The sequence below is a fragment of the Petaurus breviceps genome, unplaced genomic scaffold (assembly GCF_028583685.1).
Source record: "Petaurus breviceps papuanus isolate PSGF00001 unplaced genomic scaffold, PetGlider_PUasm1.0 90879, whole genome shotgun sequence".
Taxonomy (NCBI): domain Eukaryota; kingdom Metazoa; phylum Chordata; class Mammalia; order Diprotodontia; family Petauridae; genus Petaurus; species Petaurus breviceps.
This window is the reverse complement of record NW_027187368.1, coordinates 2,204,516-2,220,982: the sequence shown is the minus strand read 5'-3', so window position 1 is coordinate 2,220,982 and position 16,467 is coordinate 2,204,516. Positions and strand designations below refer to the sequence as shown.

General features: G+C 39.6%; 1 protein-coding gene and 1 long non-coding RNA gene across 2 annotated transcripts in view; one reads left to right on the top strand and one right to left on the bottom strand.

Annotated features, from left to right (window-relative positions):
* Positions 1 to 16,467, bottom strand: part of TTLL11 (tubulin tyrosine ligase like 11) — a 264,316-nt gene that overhangs the window by 98,262 nt on the left and 149,587 nt on the right. The gene's annotated exons all lie outside the window — the stretch shown is intronic.
* The window catches only part of LOC138150372 (uncharacterized), a 52,709-nt gene continuing 43,584 nt past the window's right edge, over positions 7,343 to 16,467 (top strand). Inside the window, exon 1 of the long non-coding RNA XR_011165559.1 lies at positions 7,343 to 11,660. This is a non-coding gene — a long non-coding RNA (uncharacterized lncRNA). The remainder of the gene's footprint in view (positions 11,661 to 16,467) is intronic.

Here is a 16,467-nt window from a genome sequence, read left to right as displayed (position 1 = left end):
AGATATCTGGAAAGCTGAAATCAAAAAGTAGAATGAGCTATTGAGCAAGTCAGTAACACGATATTTTACAGTAGACACATGATTGCCTTGAATGTTTACCTTGCTCTTTGACCTTGGGCAAGTCACTTCCTCTCTCTATGCCTCAGTTTCCTCCTCTCTAACCTGAGGAGTTTGGACTAGATGCTCTCAAAGGTAAAAGCCTTTCAAGTCTAACAGTTTCATCTAGTCTAGCTGTTTCATCCCTGGTTGGACTATAGAACTCTGGGGAATGAGAGGCTCTAAAATTCACTCCTTTATAAAAGAAAAATGGGTCATCCCATTCCTCCATTCTACCAGCAAGCCCCCAGGACTTGATCTGTTGGTATCCTTAATTACTTCATTGTTGCCACCACATTCCTTACCCCTAAATTCTTCTTTAATCACATTTCATTCACTTCTGATACCACATCTATAGCCAGAGATGGGGATGGGTCTTCTATGACCAGGAGGTTAGAGGCCACTTCCAGTAAGCATACAGGGTCACTAGCTAAGCCAGGCAGTAAGGACAGAAAGGTAGCCCATGTCTCACAGCTCTGTATCCAAGACCACTAGTCTCTTCCCTCAGCCTCTCTCTCCCAGGAATTCAGATTATGCAGACTTGATTCTCTAGGGCAAAAGACCAGTATATGGATTATCCAGGAAGTTGATGAAGGATGGCAAGGGGAAGAAGTTCTGCCCCAGGGGAGAAAGCGATATCTGGGGCAGAATTTTGGCACTGTTAAAATATGTCTGAAGGAGAGGACACAGGGCTTTCCCTTTTTCTACTTCTTTAAAAATGTATTTAATCCTTCTTTTAAAGGATTTAATTGTTAAGCACTACAAGGAAGTATGGGAACAGGTGATAATTTATAATATCCACTAAAAAGGAAAGTTTACAAGTTACAGGTTATCAGGTAATCTTGGTCTCACAACATAATGCTCTTGAAAGTAGGTCTTATTCTTTCTTAGTTTCCTCTGCCCCTTATTGTAGATCTTAGTTCTTTTTTTTGGAGGGGGGAAGGCAGGGCAATTGGGGCTAAGTAACTTGCCCAAGGTCATATGGATAGTGTTAAGTGTATGTGGCTGGATTTGAACTCAGGTCCTCTTGACTCCAGGGCCGGTGTTCTATTCACTGCACCACTTAGTCCTTCAGGTCTTAGTGCTTAACCTCGGAGCCAAGTGACCCAATGTTGCCTGGGCTAGAAGTTAAGTCAATTTTAGGGGAGGGCAGCCTGCCTGGTAAAATGTAAGGAATCATGAACTAAGAGCCAGGAGAGCAGGGTTCAAGTACCAACCCTAAAATTTAATATTTGTGTAATCTTGAGCAAGTCATTTCACCATTTTTGAATCTCGATTTGCTAACCTGTAAAATGTTGATAACAATGCCCGTACTACCTGCCCCATAGAGGTATTTTGAAGGAAGTGCTTTGTAAACTGTAAAATACTATAGGAATCTGAGTGATAAGGATGAGGATGATGATATTTCTAGCCAATAGATTTGTCTTGGTAATGTGTGTCTCTGTGGTTCTAGACTATGATCCTAAAATCCTTAGCTCTGTGTGGAAACCTAGTCTAGAGGCAGGAAAGGAAAACCTTTTCCAAATTCTTCCCTCTCACCTGATGATACCTTCTACTAGGTAGGTATCCAGCCAGCAAGGACATATCCAACAGCCTATGTCATCCAGCCATGTGTCTTAAAGTCCTATTCTTTCACCCTGACTTCCTAGCTACGAAAGATCCTACCTATGTGTCCTCTGAAGATTTCTTCTCCAGTTTTCTTCTGAAATAAATGCATAGTCCCTTGCCTTGTCCTTCTAGAGATTTCAATGCTAGACCCTCTGGGTTCTCCTTCTCTCCACTTACCCTTTATCTCTGCCTAGGTTGGTTCACCTGGGGCACATTCACAGGTTTGCCTTTTCTGGTTAAGTTGTCAACCCAACCTATATATCCCTATACTGGTTTCATTGGTAAGGCTTAGATAATATCTACACCCTATGATCAATGAACAACCGATACCTGTCCTTGGCCTAGAGACTTGCTCCAACCACGTTCTAGTTCATAGATTGCTAAGTCATGGCTGGGGATGGGGATGGGGAGGTGAGGTTTACAAATAGATTTACAACTGCTTGGCTTATGTTCCATCCCTTAAACCTAAAGAAAATAATAGAAAAACATTTCCCATCCTCTGACTTAATAGGGCAGGGTCATATACCATATGTAGTTAAATTTAAAGTTTTATAAAATGGTTCATATGTAATAATACTTAGTTAGATATCTCTAAATTATATCGACCTGATTGGACAGCTAAATTAGAGAATTTGCCATGAATCATCTATAAAGTGATATAGCAGAAAGAGTTAAGGAATTTGAAGTCAGAAGACCTGGTTTCCATTTCTGGCTCTACTACTTACTGTAGTGTATGATTTTCAGCAAGATGCTTTCCCTCTTTGGGTCTCTGTTTTCTTTCTTCTAATGAGGGGCATTAGAATAAATTATTTCTAAGGTCCCTTTCCAGTCCTAAATTCAATGATTTTCTTTTCTTATAAACAAAATGCTACGTTGGTTTTGTAAAGTGAATATTGAATGATTGAGCACAAAAACAATTAATTCCCAGGAAATCAGGGTTCTGTACTGGGCCCTCTTCTCTTTATACTATTTCACTTAGTGATCTATTCTGTTCCCATGGATTTAATTACCATCTCTATATTGATGATTCTTAAATCTCCTCATCCTGCTTTTGCCTTTCTCCTAACCCCTAGTCCGGCAGCTTCAACTGCCTTTCAGATATCTCAAAGTGGATGTCTGGTAAACTCAACAAGTCCAAAACAGAATTCATTATCATTTCCTCTAAATCCTCCTGGCCCCCAACTTCCCTATTACTGAAGAGGACAATATTATTCTTCCAGTCACACAAGCTTGCAACTACGAGTTATCCTTGACTCCTCACTATCTCTCACCTTCCCATATCTAATCTGTTGCCAAGGTTTCCACCTTTACAACATTTCTCAAATATGCCCTCTTCTATCCTGTGACACTACTACCATGCTGGTATAGGATCTATCACCTCATGCCTGAATTATTGCAGTAGTCTGCTAGTGGGTCTATCTGCCTCGAGTCTCTATCCACTCTAGCCCCTTCCTACCTTTCCAGTAGTCTACTTACATACATCTTTCTCTATGTTACGTACCCTGATCCAGTGACACCGGCCTCCTGGCTGTTCCACGAACAAAATATTCCATCTCTCAGCTTCAGGCATTTTCTCTAGAAATGCCTGAAATGCATTTCTTCATCATCTACACTTACTGACTTCCCTGGCTTCTTTCAGGTCTCAACTAAAATCCCATCTTTTACTGGAAGCCTTTCTCAACCTCTCTTAATTTTAGTACCTTCTGTCTTAATTATTTCTTACCTATCCTGTATATACACTTGTTTGTACATATGTGTTTGTTTATAATCTCTTCCATTAGACTGTAAACTCTTTGAGGGAAGGGATATTCATTTACCTCTTTTTGTAGAGGTTTTTTTTTTTGTAGCGGTAATGGCTTAGCAGAGTTCTTGGTACACAGCAGGCACTAAATAAATGTTTATTGACTGAGATCAAATCAGGCTGTATTAAATTTCTATAAATAAGAGTACAGATGTAGTACAGATGAAAAGGGCACTAGCTTTTGAGTTAAGATATATGAATTTGAATATTAGTTCTGAATGCTGTATCTGTGACCTTAGGAAGGTTACTTAATAGCTTTGAGCCTCAGTTTCCTTCTTTGCAAATGGGGATAATTATACTTATTCTACCTATCTCACAAAGTTATTGTGGGGAAAGTACATTGCATACTTTAAAATGCTATAAAAATAGGAGTTCTTATTATTTTCTTGGCAAAACTAAAAGCCCCATTTAGGCATGGGGACAATGACTTGGTGGAAAGAGCCCTGAACTTTAAGTCAAAAGACCTGGATTCCAGTATCAGCTTTGTCACTAACTCATCATATAACTTTTGTCAAGTCACATATCTTTCTCCTCAGATTCCTCAAATATAAAACAAGAAAATAAGACTTGTATGTCCCATTTCACAGGTATTGTGAAGACTGAATGCATATATAGCCATTTGGCAGAGTTATCCACATACTCCAATTTGTGTTACAGACATATGTTCAGAAAAAAGTCAACTCTGTACCTCCTCAACTTTCTTGAACCTCAGAAAAGCTTCAAGATGATTTTTATGAACTAACTTAGCTGTCACAAAATAAAGGGGAAAATGGAAAGGAAAAGGAGAAGAAAGCATGAGTCCCTTCCTAAATCAAAAAACAAACACCTCAGTGGGAGGTACTCTCCAAGGGGAGGCACATGATTCAGATGTTGGGCAAAAGCGGGCACATAGGGCCAATTCACCCAAACTTGACTAGAAGTGGGAATCAGGACTGTTAATTGACCAGGAGAGCATATATGTAAGTAAAATATTGTAAAATTTGTCATTATAAGCCTGAGTTCTTATTAGGGAAGCTGATAATCAGACTTACAGGAACTGCATTGAGGGGTGAGGAACCTGTGGCCTCAAGCACTTTGACTGAATCCAAACTTCACAGAACAAAGGGCTGCACTTAAGGACCTAGAGGACCACATGTGACCTTGAGGCCACAGGTTCCTCACCCCTGTCAGACATTGATTTCCCTGTCAGGAAGACTTGATTTCAAATCTAGCCTCAGATACTAGCTATGTGACCATGGGCAAGTTACCCTCTGTTTGCCTCAGTTTCCTGAACTAGAAAATGAGAATAGTAGCAGCACCTACCACACAGGGTTATAAAGATCAAATGCAATAATATTTGTAAAGAGCTTAGAACAGTGGCTGGCTCATAGTAAGCACTTAATAAATGTGCATTCCCTTCCCCTTTCCTTCCTTTCCTCGTTTGAGCAGAGATAGATGAGAGAGAGAAGTGAAAGGGACGTACCTAATGTGTCTTGGGCTTTTTGTGGCAGTAGGGAGCCTCTAACACAAAAATTATATATGTAAAATATTTTGTAAACCTCAAAGCACTATATTCAATAACCATTTAAAGTACATATTGTATAAAGCACTTTGTGCTGGATAGTAGGGAAGATATATGGTTTAGATAAAAAAAAGTCCCTACCCACGTAGAGTTTAAATCTAGTAAGCTGACAAATAAATGCTAGCTATTACTATTATTATTGTGTTTCATCTAAGCCACTGAGCCTAGATAATGCTAGACACATTTCATTTAGGATCATGTAACCATTTATTTAGAAAGGACTCTAGATATTATCTAGTTCAGGAGTTATTAACTTGGGGTCTATGAACTTGCTTTTTAAAAAATATTTTAATAAAGGTTTCAAAATAATTGATTTCCTTTATAATCCTATTTATTTTGTTTTAAACATTTAAAATATTATTCTGAGAACGGATTCATAGACTGCCAAAGCAGTACATGACACAAAAAAGATTAAAAACCCTGATTTAGTTCACATCCCTCCTTTTCTAAATGAGAAAACTGTGGCCCAAAGACTTGAAGTGACTAACTGTCCAAAGTCACAACAGATGTATAATTTTAGAGGCAAGACATAAACTAATGTCCTTTGATTCCATATTCAAGACTCTTTTCATGGCATGATTGCAATCAAACACACACCCCATTTTGCCACCCCTCCCCCATCCCACTATAACGATTTTTAGCCTAGCTATAAGAAATAATAAGTATTTTGTGACAAACAAGATATGGCCCTGGAAGTTACATAGAAATTTTCTGTTCAACATTTTGGAAGAAAAATTCTATTTTTAATTCCCTCCTTTAGAGAGATATCTTTGTATTTCATAGTGCTTAGAGATAGCTGTGGCATAGTAGAAAGAATACTAGGCAAAGAGCTGAGGTATGGGTTCTAGTGTTGGCTCTGCCATATAGTAAACCTATCTGAAGCCATATTTCAAACTAACAGAGCGACTCCAGGCAAATCAATTCTCTTGTTTGGGCCCCCTCATCTATAAATTGAAAATTCCTGTACTAGATGACCTCTTAAGGCTCCTACTGGCTCTAACATTCCATTTTCTAAAACTAATTTCTAATTCTAATATTCTAGCTCTAATTTTTTTCCCCAGTGCCAACACTATATTCTATGATCCTGAGTGCCTTCCATTTCTAATACTGTACAGTCTAATGCCCCCTTCAGCTCTCACATTCTATATTCTATGTTCTAAATTTTCCCTTCAGATAAATTGTCCTTTGTTCTAAAGGAAGGCTTCCCAAATTGTGGATCACAAACTCCAGGGAAAAGGGTGGGGAATAACTGCAAGGGGTCTTTGAATATATATGTAGGTCAGTAAAAAAGAAAACATGCCTTCTGTAGACTGAATGTCTTATACATAGATGCATTACTATTTTTCAAATGTACATAGGCCCTGCTGTGATTAATAAATTAAAAATTAATTTAAAGAATTACTGAATCCATTCTAGCTTTTTATCATTATGAATTCTCTCAGTCAAGAAATAAAAATGGTACAAATACCATTATATGAAGGATCATTGAACAATTCTGGCATTTAAAATTTCCTCATGTTTAAAAGGTTGGGAAATCCTGTATTAAGCTCTCTTACAGCTCTAGCGTTTTCTGTTCTAATGTTCCCTTTTCGTTTTAACAATATATGTTCAATGTTCTAAAGTTCTCATCTAGATCTACTATTCTATGATTCTACAACTGGGATAGCTGGTTTCAGACGTGCAAGTCCCAAGATGCATGAGGATCCAGGTATGCTAGGAGGAAGAGATTTTTCAGACAATGAGATTTCCCGATTTCCAGCAAGTAGGGACTATGGAGGGAAGTTTGAAATATGCCTCAAGCAAGAGAGTTAGGATTTCTGTTCCAAGGCTGTGTGGCAAGTCCCGTTTATATTCCAGCTCAATTAATTAGCATTTAGCTTAAAACTCTATCACAACAATTCCCCTTCCCTTTCCTAGAATAATGTTATGGGTTTATTTTGTTTCCCTGGGTTCACACCTTATTTATTTAGTGCAGGGTCTCTACATTTAGGAGATCTGTTCACTTAGGCTCTCCAGAACTCCTAGGATGTTGCCTGGTCTCCTGTCTGTCAGTAGAGAAGCAAAGTTTTTTTGTTTTTGGAGGGGGGAAGGCAAGGCAATTGGAGTTAAGTGATTCGCTCAAGGTCACACAGTTAGTTGTGTTAAGTGTCTGAGGCTAAATTTGAACTCAGGTCCTCCTGACCCTAGGGCCCGTGCTCTATTCATTGTGCCACTTAGCTGCCCCACAAAGTTTAGTCAAATCATTTATCAAGTTCTTTCTTAGTTGTATTGCATAGTTTTTAGAAGTAGCTGTGATAAAAGTGGAAAAGCCTGAACTTGGAGCTAGGAAGTCTGGGTTCCAGTTCTGGTCTCCACCTCTGGTCCAGGTTGTTTGACCCTGAATAAATCATTTCACCTTCTTTAGTTTTCCTACTAGCAAATGAGGGGGTTGGACTACATTGGGGTCAATTCTAATGCTCTACTATCTTTACCTGCTTTCTTCTGACATTGTACATTCTAAGGTTCCTTCCAATTCTAACATTCTGTGCTACAAAGTTAATTCCTATTCTAATATTCAATATTTTATAGTCCTAGGCTTTGTGTTCTTTGTTCCAACATTCCAGTTCATCAGGTCCCTTCTGCTTCTAACCTTTTATATTTTGACATTCTGTGTTCTAAGTTTCCTTCCATTTCTGACATTTCATAATTTTTTATATACATTTCTTCATTAATAAGCCTCATTCTTCAGTAGTATTTATAGACTCTTTCCTCACTTGGGTTGGGAGAGCTTAGGTTATTTATGGGCTGAACTTATTAAATTTAAAAAGGGAGGAATCATGGTGTAGTGAATGAAAAGCCTGCCTAAGAGCCAGGAAGATATGGTTCAAATCCTGCCTGTCATGTACTGGCTCTGTGACCTTGGGAAAAATACCTAACCTCTTAATGTCCCAGGCAATTCTCTAGGGTTGTAAATTGTAGAATAGTTGCCAATCTGCATGAAGAGAGAATTTTTTAATAGGAGTTTGATACATGGGCGAAATCATCAATCAGGACCTCCTCCTCACCACCATACACAAATACACACACATTATCAAATCAATGAACATTTACTAAGTATGTACTCTGTGCAAAGGCCTATAATACATGCTGAGGGAGAATAAAGAGATGAAAAAGACATTCATTGTCTTTGCCCACAGGGAACTTACAGTCAAGCTGGGAAAGTTGAATATACAGATAAATAACTACGATATATGTATCTATATCTAGATATCTATATATTAGAACATGGTTAAGACACAATAGCGACAAAAGCTATGAAAGCTTAAAATAGCAATGTCAAATTTAAACAGAAAAGGAGCCATTCAGCTGTATAAACATGTTATCTATGGTTTGTTGTATTTTTATTTTGTTAAATATTTCCCAATTGTAATCTGGTTCTGGCCACACTTTCAGTAGGGTTGTGGACAATATGCAGCTCTGACATGTTTGAAATCTCTGGTTTAAAAGATCCTAACTGAGGCTGGAGGGGAAGAGCAGGAAGGTTTCACAAGTTCATAAAAGGCAGCTTAGTTTAACAGGAAGAACATTGGATTTAATAATAAGACCTGGGTCTTGTGAGAATCAAACTGACTCCATTTTGAGACTTCAGTTTTGTTTTCCTGTAAATTACCTGATTTGGGGGAATTTCACCTGCTCACTCACTCCTCCCAACTCAGAAATTCCCAAATCCAACCTCCAGTAAGACATCAGATAACATAATCCTATAACCTGTTTTGTATACTGTTTATTGTTTTCTTTTAATGTATAAAAATCTGTATTCTGGGTCTTTGTGCCTGCTGAGGGGCCCTGGATCCAATTTGTTCTGTAACTGCAAACCTTGCAAATATGTCAGACAGCTCAGACTTTGTTTCCTCAGTTTTTATAGATTCACTCATGATAGCTGGCAACAATGAAGGGACTTCACAGGGGACCTTGGTCCCCTGGACAACCTTTTAGAATAACTCCCTAAAGTGAGCTCCAGTTGGATTTTTTCACTGAGGAATTACTTCATTGGAAGACTGACCAAGAGGTTCAATTTCCCCTAAATTTTGAATTCTTCCAAACTAAGATAAGTCCCCACATTGCTGGGGAAGCTCCTATACTGTCGGGAAAGCTCCTTTAAGGGAAAGATGGGACCCAGTAATAGCAAACCAAAAAGAACCCCTCTGGAAAAATTTCTTATATCCTGGAACCAGGGAAAACTCCTGGTTCAAACAAAAAATAGCCAAAAAAATGTGCTGTTGAATTATGTGAAATTTGGTCTAAGACTACAAAAGATTCAACTGGTAATTTATTTTGGCCTCATTATGATACTTTTCATTACTATAAATTGAAGACATTAAGGTTAACCATCGGAAAGAACTCATTTCAGGAAATCAAGGGAATGTCCATCAATTAGGGAATGGCTAAACAAGTTGTGGTATATGAATGTTGTGCTATAAGAAATGAGGAGCAGACTGATGTTGAGTGAGAGGAGCAGAAACAGGAGAACTTGGACACAATTAGACACGTCGTATCTGTGATGACTGACTTTGATAGACTGGGCTCATCTCAGCAATGCAAGGCTATAAGACAACTCCAGAGGACTCATGATGGAAAAGACTGTCCACATCCAGAGAAAGATTTACAGAGTCTGAATGCAGACTGAAGCAAACTATCTGCTCTCTCTTTTTGTTTTGTTTTGTTCCTTCTTTCTCATTCATTCCATTGGTTATAATATTTCTTTACAACTTGACTAATGTTTAATGTGAAGGTATTCGTAGAACCTATATTGGATTGCATGCCGCCATGGGGGAAAGAGAGGGGGAGAAAATTTGGAACTCAAAAGCTTGTGGAACTGAATGTTGGAAACTAAAAGTAAATTAATTAATTAATTAAAGAAATAACTCATTTCATATCAGATGCAATATTGATTTTCTGGCCCACTTTATCTGATGGACTGTGCCCAACACCCCCTAACAGGCTTTCTTCTTTATATTTTGTCCTGTTTATTCCTCCCCAGTCTTTTGGGACTACCACCACTCTTTTTGTTACTTCACTTTCTCTATCTCACACTTCTAGGCATGCTCCTTGCAGAGAGCATGACTCCAATAGGCTGGAGGTTCTGGTTCAAATTGTTCAAATGCCAAACATACATTTGCCTAAAAGACCATTTTATGGAGAATTCATACAAGGCAGGTGCTCATATGGTGGTCAGATGAAGTGATGCAAGGACACTCTCGAGGTCTCACTGAAGAACTTTGGAGTTGACTATGTGACATGGGAGACAATGGCAAAAGACTGAGCAAGACAGAATTGCAGTAGGTCTAAAGAAACATGAGTTGCACCAATTTAGGGACATCTCCAGTACAAATGTTCATGTGGACTATTTGTGTCTGACCTGTGGTAGAGCCTTCGGAGCTTGTGTTGGTCTAATCAGCTACAGTCAGACACACTGTAACTTGACTCCAACATAGTGATATCATTTAGGTCCTCTGAAAATGAAGGCCAACCCACAAGGCATGCTGATAAATAGGCATCCCCTTCTCCTTCTTCCATCTTACTCCCCTCCTGGTGTAACAAGAGATTTGATCTCCTTTGAACATGAGGGACCTGTGGCAGGTGACTTTCCTTTTTGGGAAAGGATTGTACCTGATCCAACCAACCCAAATATTATTATCCATAAGAAATCATCAACCTTTCAGTCCCTGTGATTTCTCCTCATGGAGGAGAAATACTCCTAAATTTAATAAGGATCCTGGGGCTGTTACAACCCAATTTCAGGTCATATTTAGAGGTTATAATCCTAACTGGGGAGATGTAAGTGATTTAATGGGGACCTTACTCTCCCTGAGGAAAAGAACTGCCATTACTGAGGCTGCAAACAGACAAGCCCCAGTAGTAGGAGTACTTGCTGGTCTGTCAGGTCTTCCTAATTGGCCATCACAAGATCCTCATTGGAACCCTAATATTCTAGCCAACTATCCCAGGCTATAGTAGGCTAGGAGACCTTTGATCAGAGACATGGATGTGTTCTATCCACTCTGAAAATTAGAGTAAGTTCCAAGAAATTGTTCAAGAAGAAAATGAAACCCCTAATCACTTTTATGACAGGTTGTATAAGAGTGCTAGGCGGTACACTGGGTTGGACCTACTCAATCTGATAGACGCGAAAATTATTAATTCAGTCTTTGTTAACTAATCTATGCCAGAAATATGAAAATATTTTCATAAGAGTTGTACTGGTTGGCAGGAAAAGGGCATTGGTGAGCTTAAAAGCATCGCTCAATATGTTTATGAAGGGAGAGATAAAGAGGAGAAACCTAAGCCAAAACCTCAAACAATCTTGGCCCCTGCCCAAGCAGTTCCGGCTCCCTTCCAAGCCTGGGCCCCTGCCCAAGCAGCTCCGGCTCCTATTCAAACTGTATCAAGGAACTGGGGGGCTACATGAGTGCTTTTGTTGTTACAAAAGGGCCCTCTTGTCAGAGAATGTAGAAAGAAGAGGGACTGAAATAACAGAAATAGAAGGGACCTTGGAAGAACCCAGGAAGGATCTTTGGCATGAGCGTATGGAGAGGAACATGGACATAGATTTGGGTGAGAAATCTTTTCATTTTTCCCAATCCTAATATCCTTGCTCCAATTAACCCAGTCTCTACCTCTCCCCAAACTGGTGAACCCCCATGTCTCCCTTAAAGTTGGTAATATGATTTATATTTGCTGCTTATTAGGTACTGGAACTTCTAATCTGATTTTGATGAGCAAAATAGATTCAGAGTATACTTCTGTTGGAGCTCTAAATACTGGAATCTTGGGGAAACTTCAAAGTGTCTCCAAATTGTCTCCCTATATGGTTATTATTGGATCTCTCTCAGTGGAACATTCTTTCCTCCTTATGCCCAAGTCTCCTGTTAACCTGTTGGGCCATGATCTTCTTTGTAAACTTAGGGCCACTATTTCCTGCTCCCTGATGGATAATCTGTCTTTGCAAGTCCCTGAAGACTTCCTCTCTTTGTTCCCTATATTGGTTCAGAACACCCAAGAGACCCCTGATGATAGTCCTGGGATCCCATCTGACATCCCTGATTCTCAGATATAGGATTGTTAAAAATTGTTAAAATCTGCTGTCCCCTTAAGCATCAAGACTAAAGGAGGTGCCACCCTATCCATTCCTCAAAATCCTTTGTCCAGAGAGGCCATCAAAGGCATTATACCCATCATTGAATCTCTGAGTGATCAAGGTATTATTGTTCCATGTAAATCCTCTTGGTACACTCCTATCCTCATTAAGAAACCCAAGTCAGGCCCTGATAATAAACCTGTTTATCACTCTGTACAAGACTAACAGGATATTAATGCTTATACTATACCCAGACATCCAATAGTTCCCAGTCCTATGATCATCATCTCCTCAAATTTCCTGTGAGGCTACTTGTTTTGCTGTGATAGGTCTTTGTTCAGCTTTTTCCCCCCCAGCATTCTCATTCACCCAGACACTCAAGTCCTGTTTGCCTTCACCTGGAAGAACACACAATAAACATGGACTCAGCTGTCTCAAGGGTATGTAGAAAGTCTCATTTTGTTCTCTCAAAGACTGCTGCAATATTTAGCTTCAATTAGTTTCAAGGGTTCCTCTCTGGCTCAGTATGTTGATAATCTACTAGCAGCACCTAGCACTGAGGTCAGTCAAAACGACAGCTAACAGCTTCTTCTTCAACATAATGTAAGGGTTCAGAAGGTTTCTAGATCAAAGGTGCACTGATGCCTCCCCCAGGGGAAGTACCTTAGTTTCATTCTTTCTGCTGGTACTCGCTGTTTCCTCAAAGCATGTACAGGCTTTTCAACAACTGCTGTTTCCCACAACTTCAATTGCCTGTTATTTTGGGAGCAGCTACATGGATAGTCCCTCCAGTAGATTCCATCCTCCGCTGAGATCACTGTCTCTAGTTTTTCTAACTAAACATTTCAGAACCTTTGCAGCCTGAACCAGAATCTTATTGCTCTTGTGCACTTTAAGAAAGCCATTAACTCCAGTGCTAGGACTTCTAGATTACAGTAAGCCCTTTTCTCTTTTTGTACACAAACATAAGGAAGTAGTTTCAGGGGTCCTCACTCAATCACTTGGTCCCTCTCTTCACCATATAGCATACTATTCTGTTCAGCCAGATTCAGTGGATACAGAGGCTCCTCCTTGCTTAAAAGTGGTAGCAGCCACCACTCTTTTAGTTAAAAAGGCATGTGATTTGGTTTTAGGGGCCCCACTTGTCATGCAGTATCCCCATGAGGTTGAGGCTTGTCATACTCAAGCTTCTCTGATCAAAGACTTGCTAGATATGAAGTGACTTTATTAGGCAGAAAAAATGTGACGCTAAAGTGTTATTTGGTTGTCAACCCAGTCATGTTATTCCCTGATATGAATGTTATTTTCCAAATTTAATGGGGAGCCTCCCCATTCCTCTGTGGTAGATATGGCCAAGAGACTCTGAAATGACCTCTCTGATACCCCCTTTGCAGAACCCTATCCACATCCTATATGCCAATGGTTCCTCTTTTATGAGATGGCGTCTGGTACACAGGCCCTGCCAGGATCTCCAACCATGACATTGTTTAAGCAGCTTCTTTGCCACCTAAGCTCAGGACTAAAGTTGCTAAATTGATGTGCTTACATAAGCTTGCCATTTGTCTACTGGACAAAATGCAATCCCCTATACCAGTCCCCATTATGCTTTTAGAGTCTATCATACTGTCAGGAAGCTGAGGAGTTTCTTGACTTCTTCTAGTAAGGTCATTGTGAACACACACTACATTGATAAACTTCTGTCCCCGTGCTCTGGCTTCATTGTCCTGCCCACAGTAATGGTACTAAACCTGACACTACTGCAAAACTTGCTTCCCTTGAAGGCCTCACACATGTGCTTCATCTTTTTTCCTCTGATGATGCTGACCTCTCTCTATCTTACAACAACCCTGAGACTGCAAAATGGAAACAGTATTTCTGAGCTAAGCAGGTGTCTGGAGGCTGGGTGACCGTTAAAGGCATACCGCTCCTTCTTTGGGTTTCTATCACCAGGTATGTCTGTTTGTCCACAAGGAGGGACATTCTGGCACACAAGGAATTGTTGATATGATTAGAATGTTGCTGTTTGTATTTCTGCCTCCTGTCCTACTTGTCAGGTATTTAATCAACATGCATTTTATACCATCACTATCACTTTCAGAAGCTTCCCCCTAGCTTATACTTCTTTTGAGCACTTGCAAATTGATTTTACATGCATGCCTAAGTCTGGCCTCTGAAGAGTCTGCTTAGTTGTTGATCAGCTCACTCTTTGGGTGGAAGCATTTCATGGTTTTCTAAAGCCACAGTGAGTTCTGTGGCTAGAATTTTTCTCAAAGAAATTGTGCCCGCCTTTGGCCCTCCTTGACTCAGTCAGAGTGTCTTACTTCACTGATACAATTCCCAAATTTTTACTTGCCTTGGGGTGACTTTTTGATTTCATAACCTCCAGAGTTCTGGAGAGGTTAAACATATGAACAAAGAACTTAAGACCATGATTGGCAACTGTGCACTGAGACCCACCTTAAATGGTCTGAAGTGCTCCCCCTTGCTTTATTTCATCTGTGAAATAGACCAAGGGGAGAATTACATCTTTCTCCTTTTTTTTTTTTTTTTTTGATTTTTGGAGGGCAATTGGGGTTAAGTAACTTGCCCAAGGTAACACGGCTAGTTTTTAGTGTGGCTGTGAAGTGTCTGAGGCCAGAACTGAACTCGGGTCCTCCCGACTGCGGGGCAGCGCTTTACTTGCTGCGCCACCTAGCCGCCCCCACATCTTTCTCCTTTTGAAATGCTTTTTGTTCATCCTCCTATAAAGGCAAACCTTTTCTCCCCAGTATATACATCATTACTTGGAGGAGATATTTCTGTTGCTTCTTCTATACAGGAACTACATAACAGACTGCAAGAATTTCACAACATAGGCACAGACTGGGCCTTAAGACTTTTTGTTACATGGTTTTCATCCTGGAGATAGAGACTAAATCAAGAATTCTAACAGACTTGGGGCAGCTAGGTGGCACAGTGAATAGAGCACTGGCCCTGAAGTCAGGAGGATATGAGTTCAATTCTGGCCTCAAACACTTAACACACTTACTAGCTGTGTGACTTTGGGCAAGTCACTTAACCCCAATTACCTTCCAAAAAAAGGAAAAAAAAATTCCAGCAGACCAGTGAAACTCAACCTGCCTGGGAAGACCCATTCCAACTATTGCTGACCACTACAACTGCAATATAGCACTGAGAAAAACACTCTTGGATACACTATGTTCACATAAAACCTGCTCCTTACTGTTTCTTTTTTTTTCATTTTTCAAATGCTTTATTAACTTCTGATTTACATCATTAATTTCCTCCAGATTTTGAGTTACACATTTTCTCCGAGTTTTTCCCCTACCCACCACCCCAAATAGCAGTCCCACAGTATATCCCCTCCTCCAATCTGCTCTCTCCCATATCTTCTCTCATATCCCCTTTGACTTTTCCTGTAGGGCATGGTAGATCTCTATGCCCCAGTGCCTGTATATCTTATTTCCCAATTACATGTAAAATAATATTATTAATAGTATACATATATATATTTAAACATTTGATTTTAAAACTTTGAATTCCAGATTCATTCCCTTCTTCCCTTGTCACCTGCCCTTACTGGAAAGATAAGCAGTTCAGTATGGGTTGTACATGTGTAGCTTATGCAAAACATTAACACAGTTGATATATTGTAAAAGACTGACTATATTTCCCTCCCTCCTATCCCACCTCCCACTAGTTCTATTCTCTACTTTGATGCCGTCCCTTTTCAAAAGTGGGTGCTTCCAACTTCCCTCCCCCCAACCCGCCCTCCATTCCATCATCTCCCCCTCTCATCCCCTTCCCCCCTACTCTCCTGTAGGGTGAGATACCCTATTTAGTGTGTATTTCATCCCCTCCCCAAGCCAAATTCAATGAGAATAAATTTGACCCATCCCTTTTGCCTTCCTATTCTTCCCCTCCATTGTATTTTTTCCCTTATATAATTTTCTCTTGCCCCTTCTATATGAGATAATTTACCCCATTCTGTCTCTCCCCATCTCCTCTCATTATATTCCTCTCTCACCTCTTAATTTCATCTTTTAAGTATCATCCCTTCCTATTAAATTGGTCCTGTACCCTCTATGTCTACCTGTAAACATATATACACACTTTCACATATGTATTCATACTCCCATGTACCCTCCGATATAGACATATATATGTATATAGACATATATATGTATATATATATGTACATATATATATATATATATATATACACCCTTCAACTATTTTCATACTGAGAAAAGTTTCAGCAGTTACAATTAATGATTTTCCATG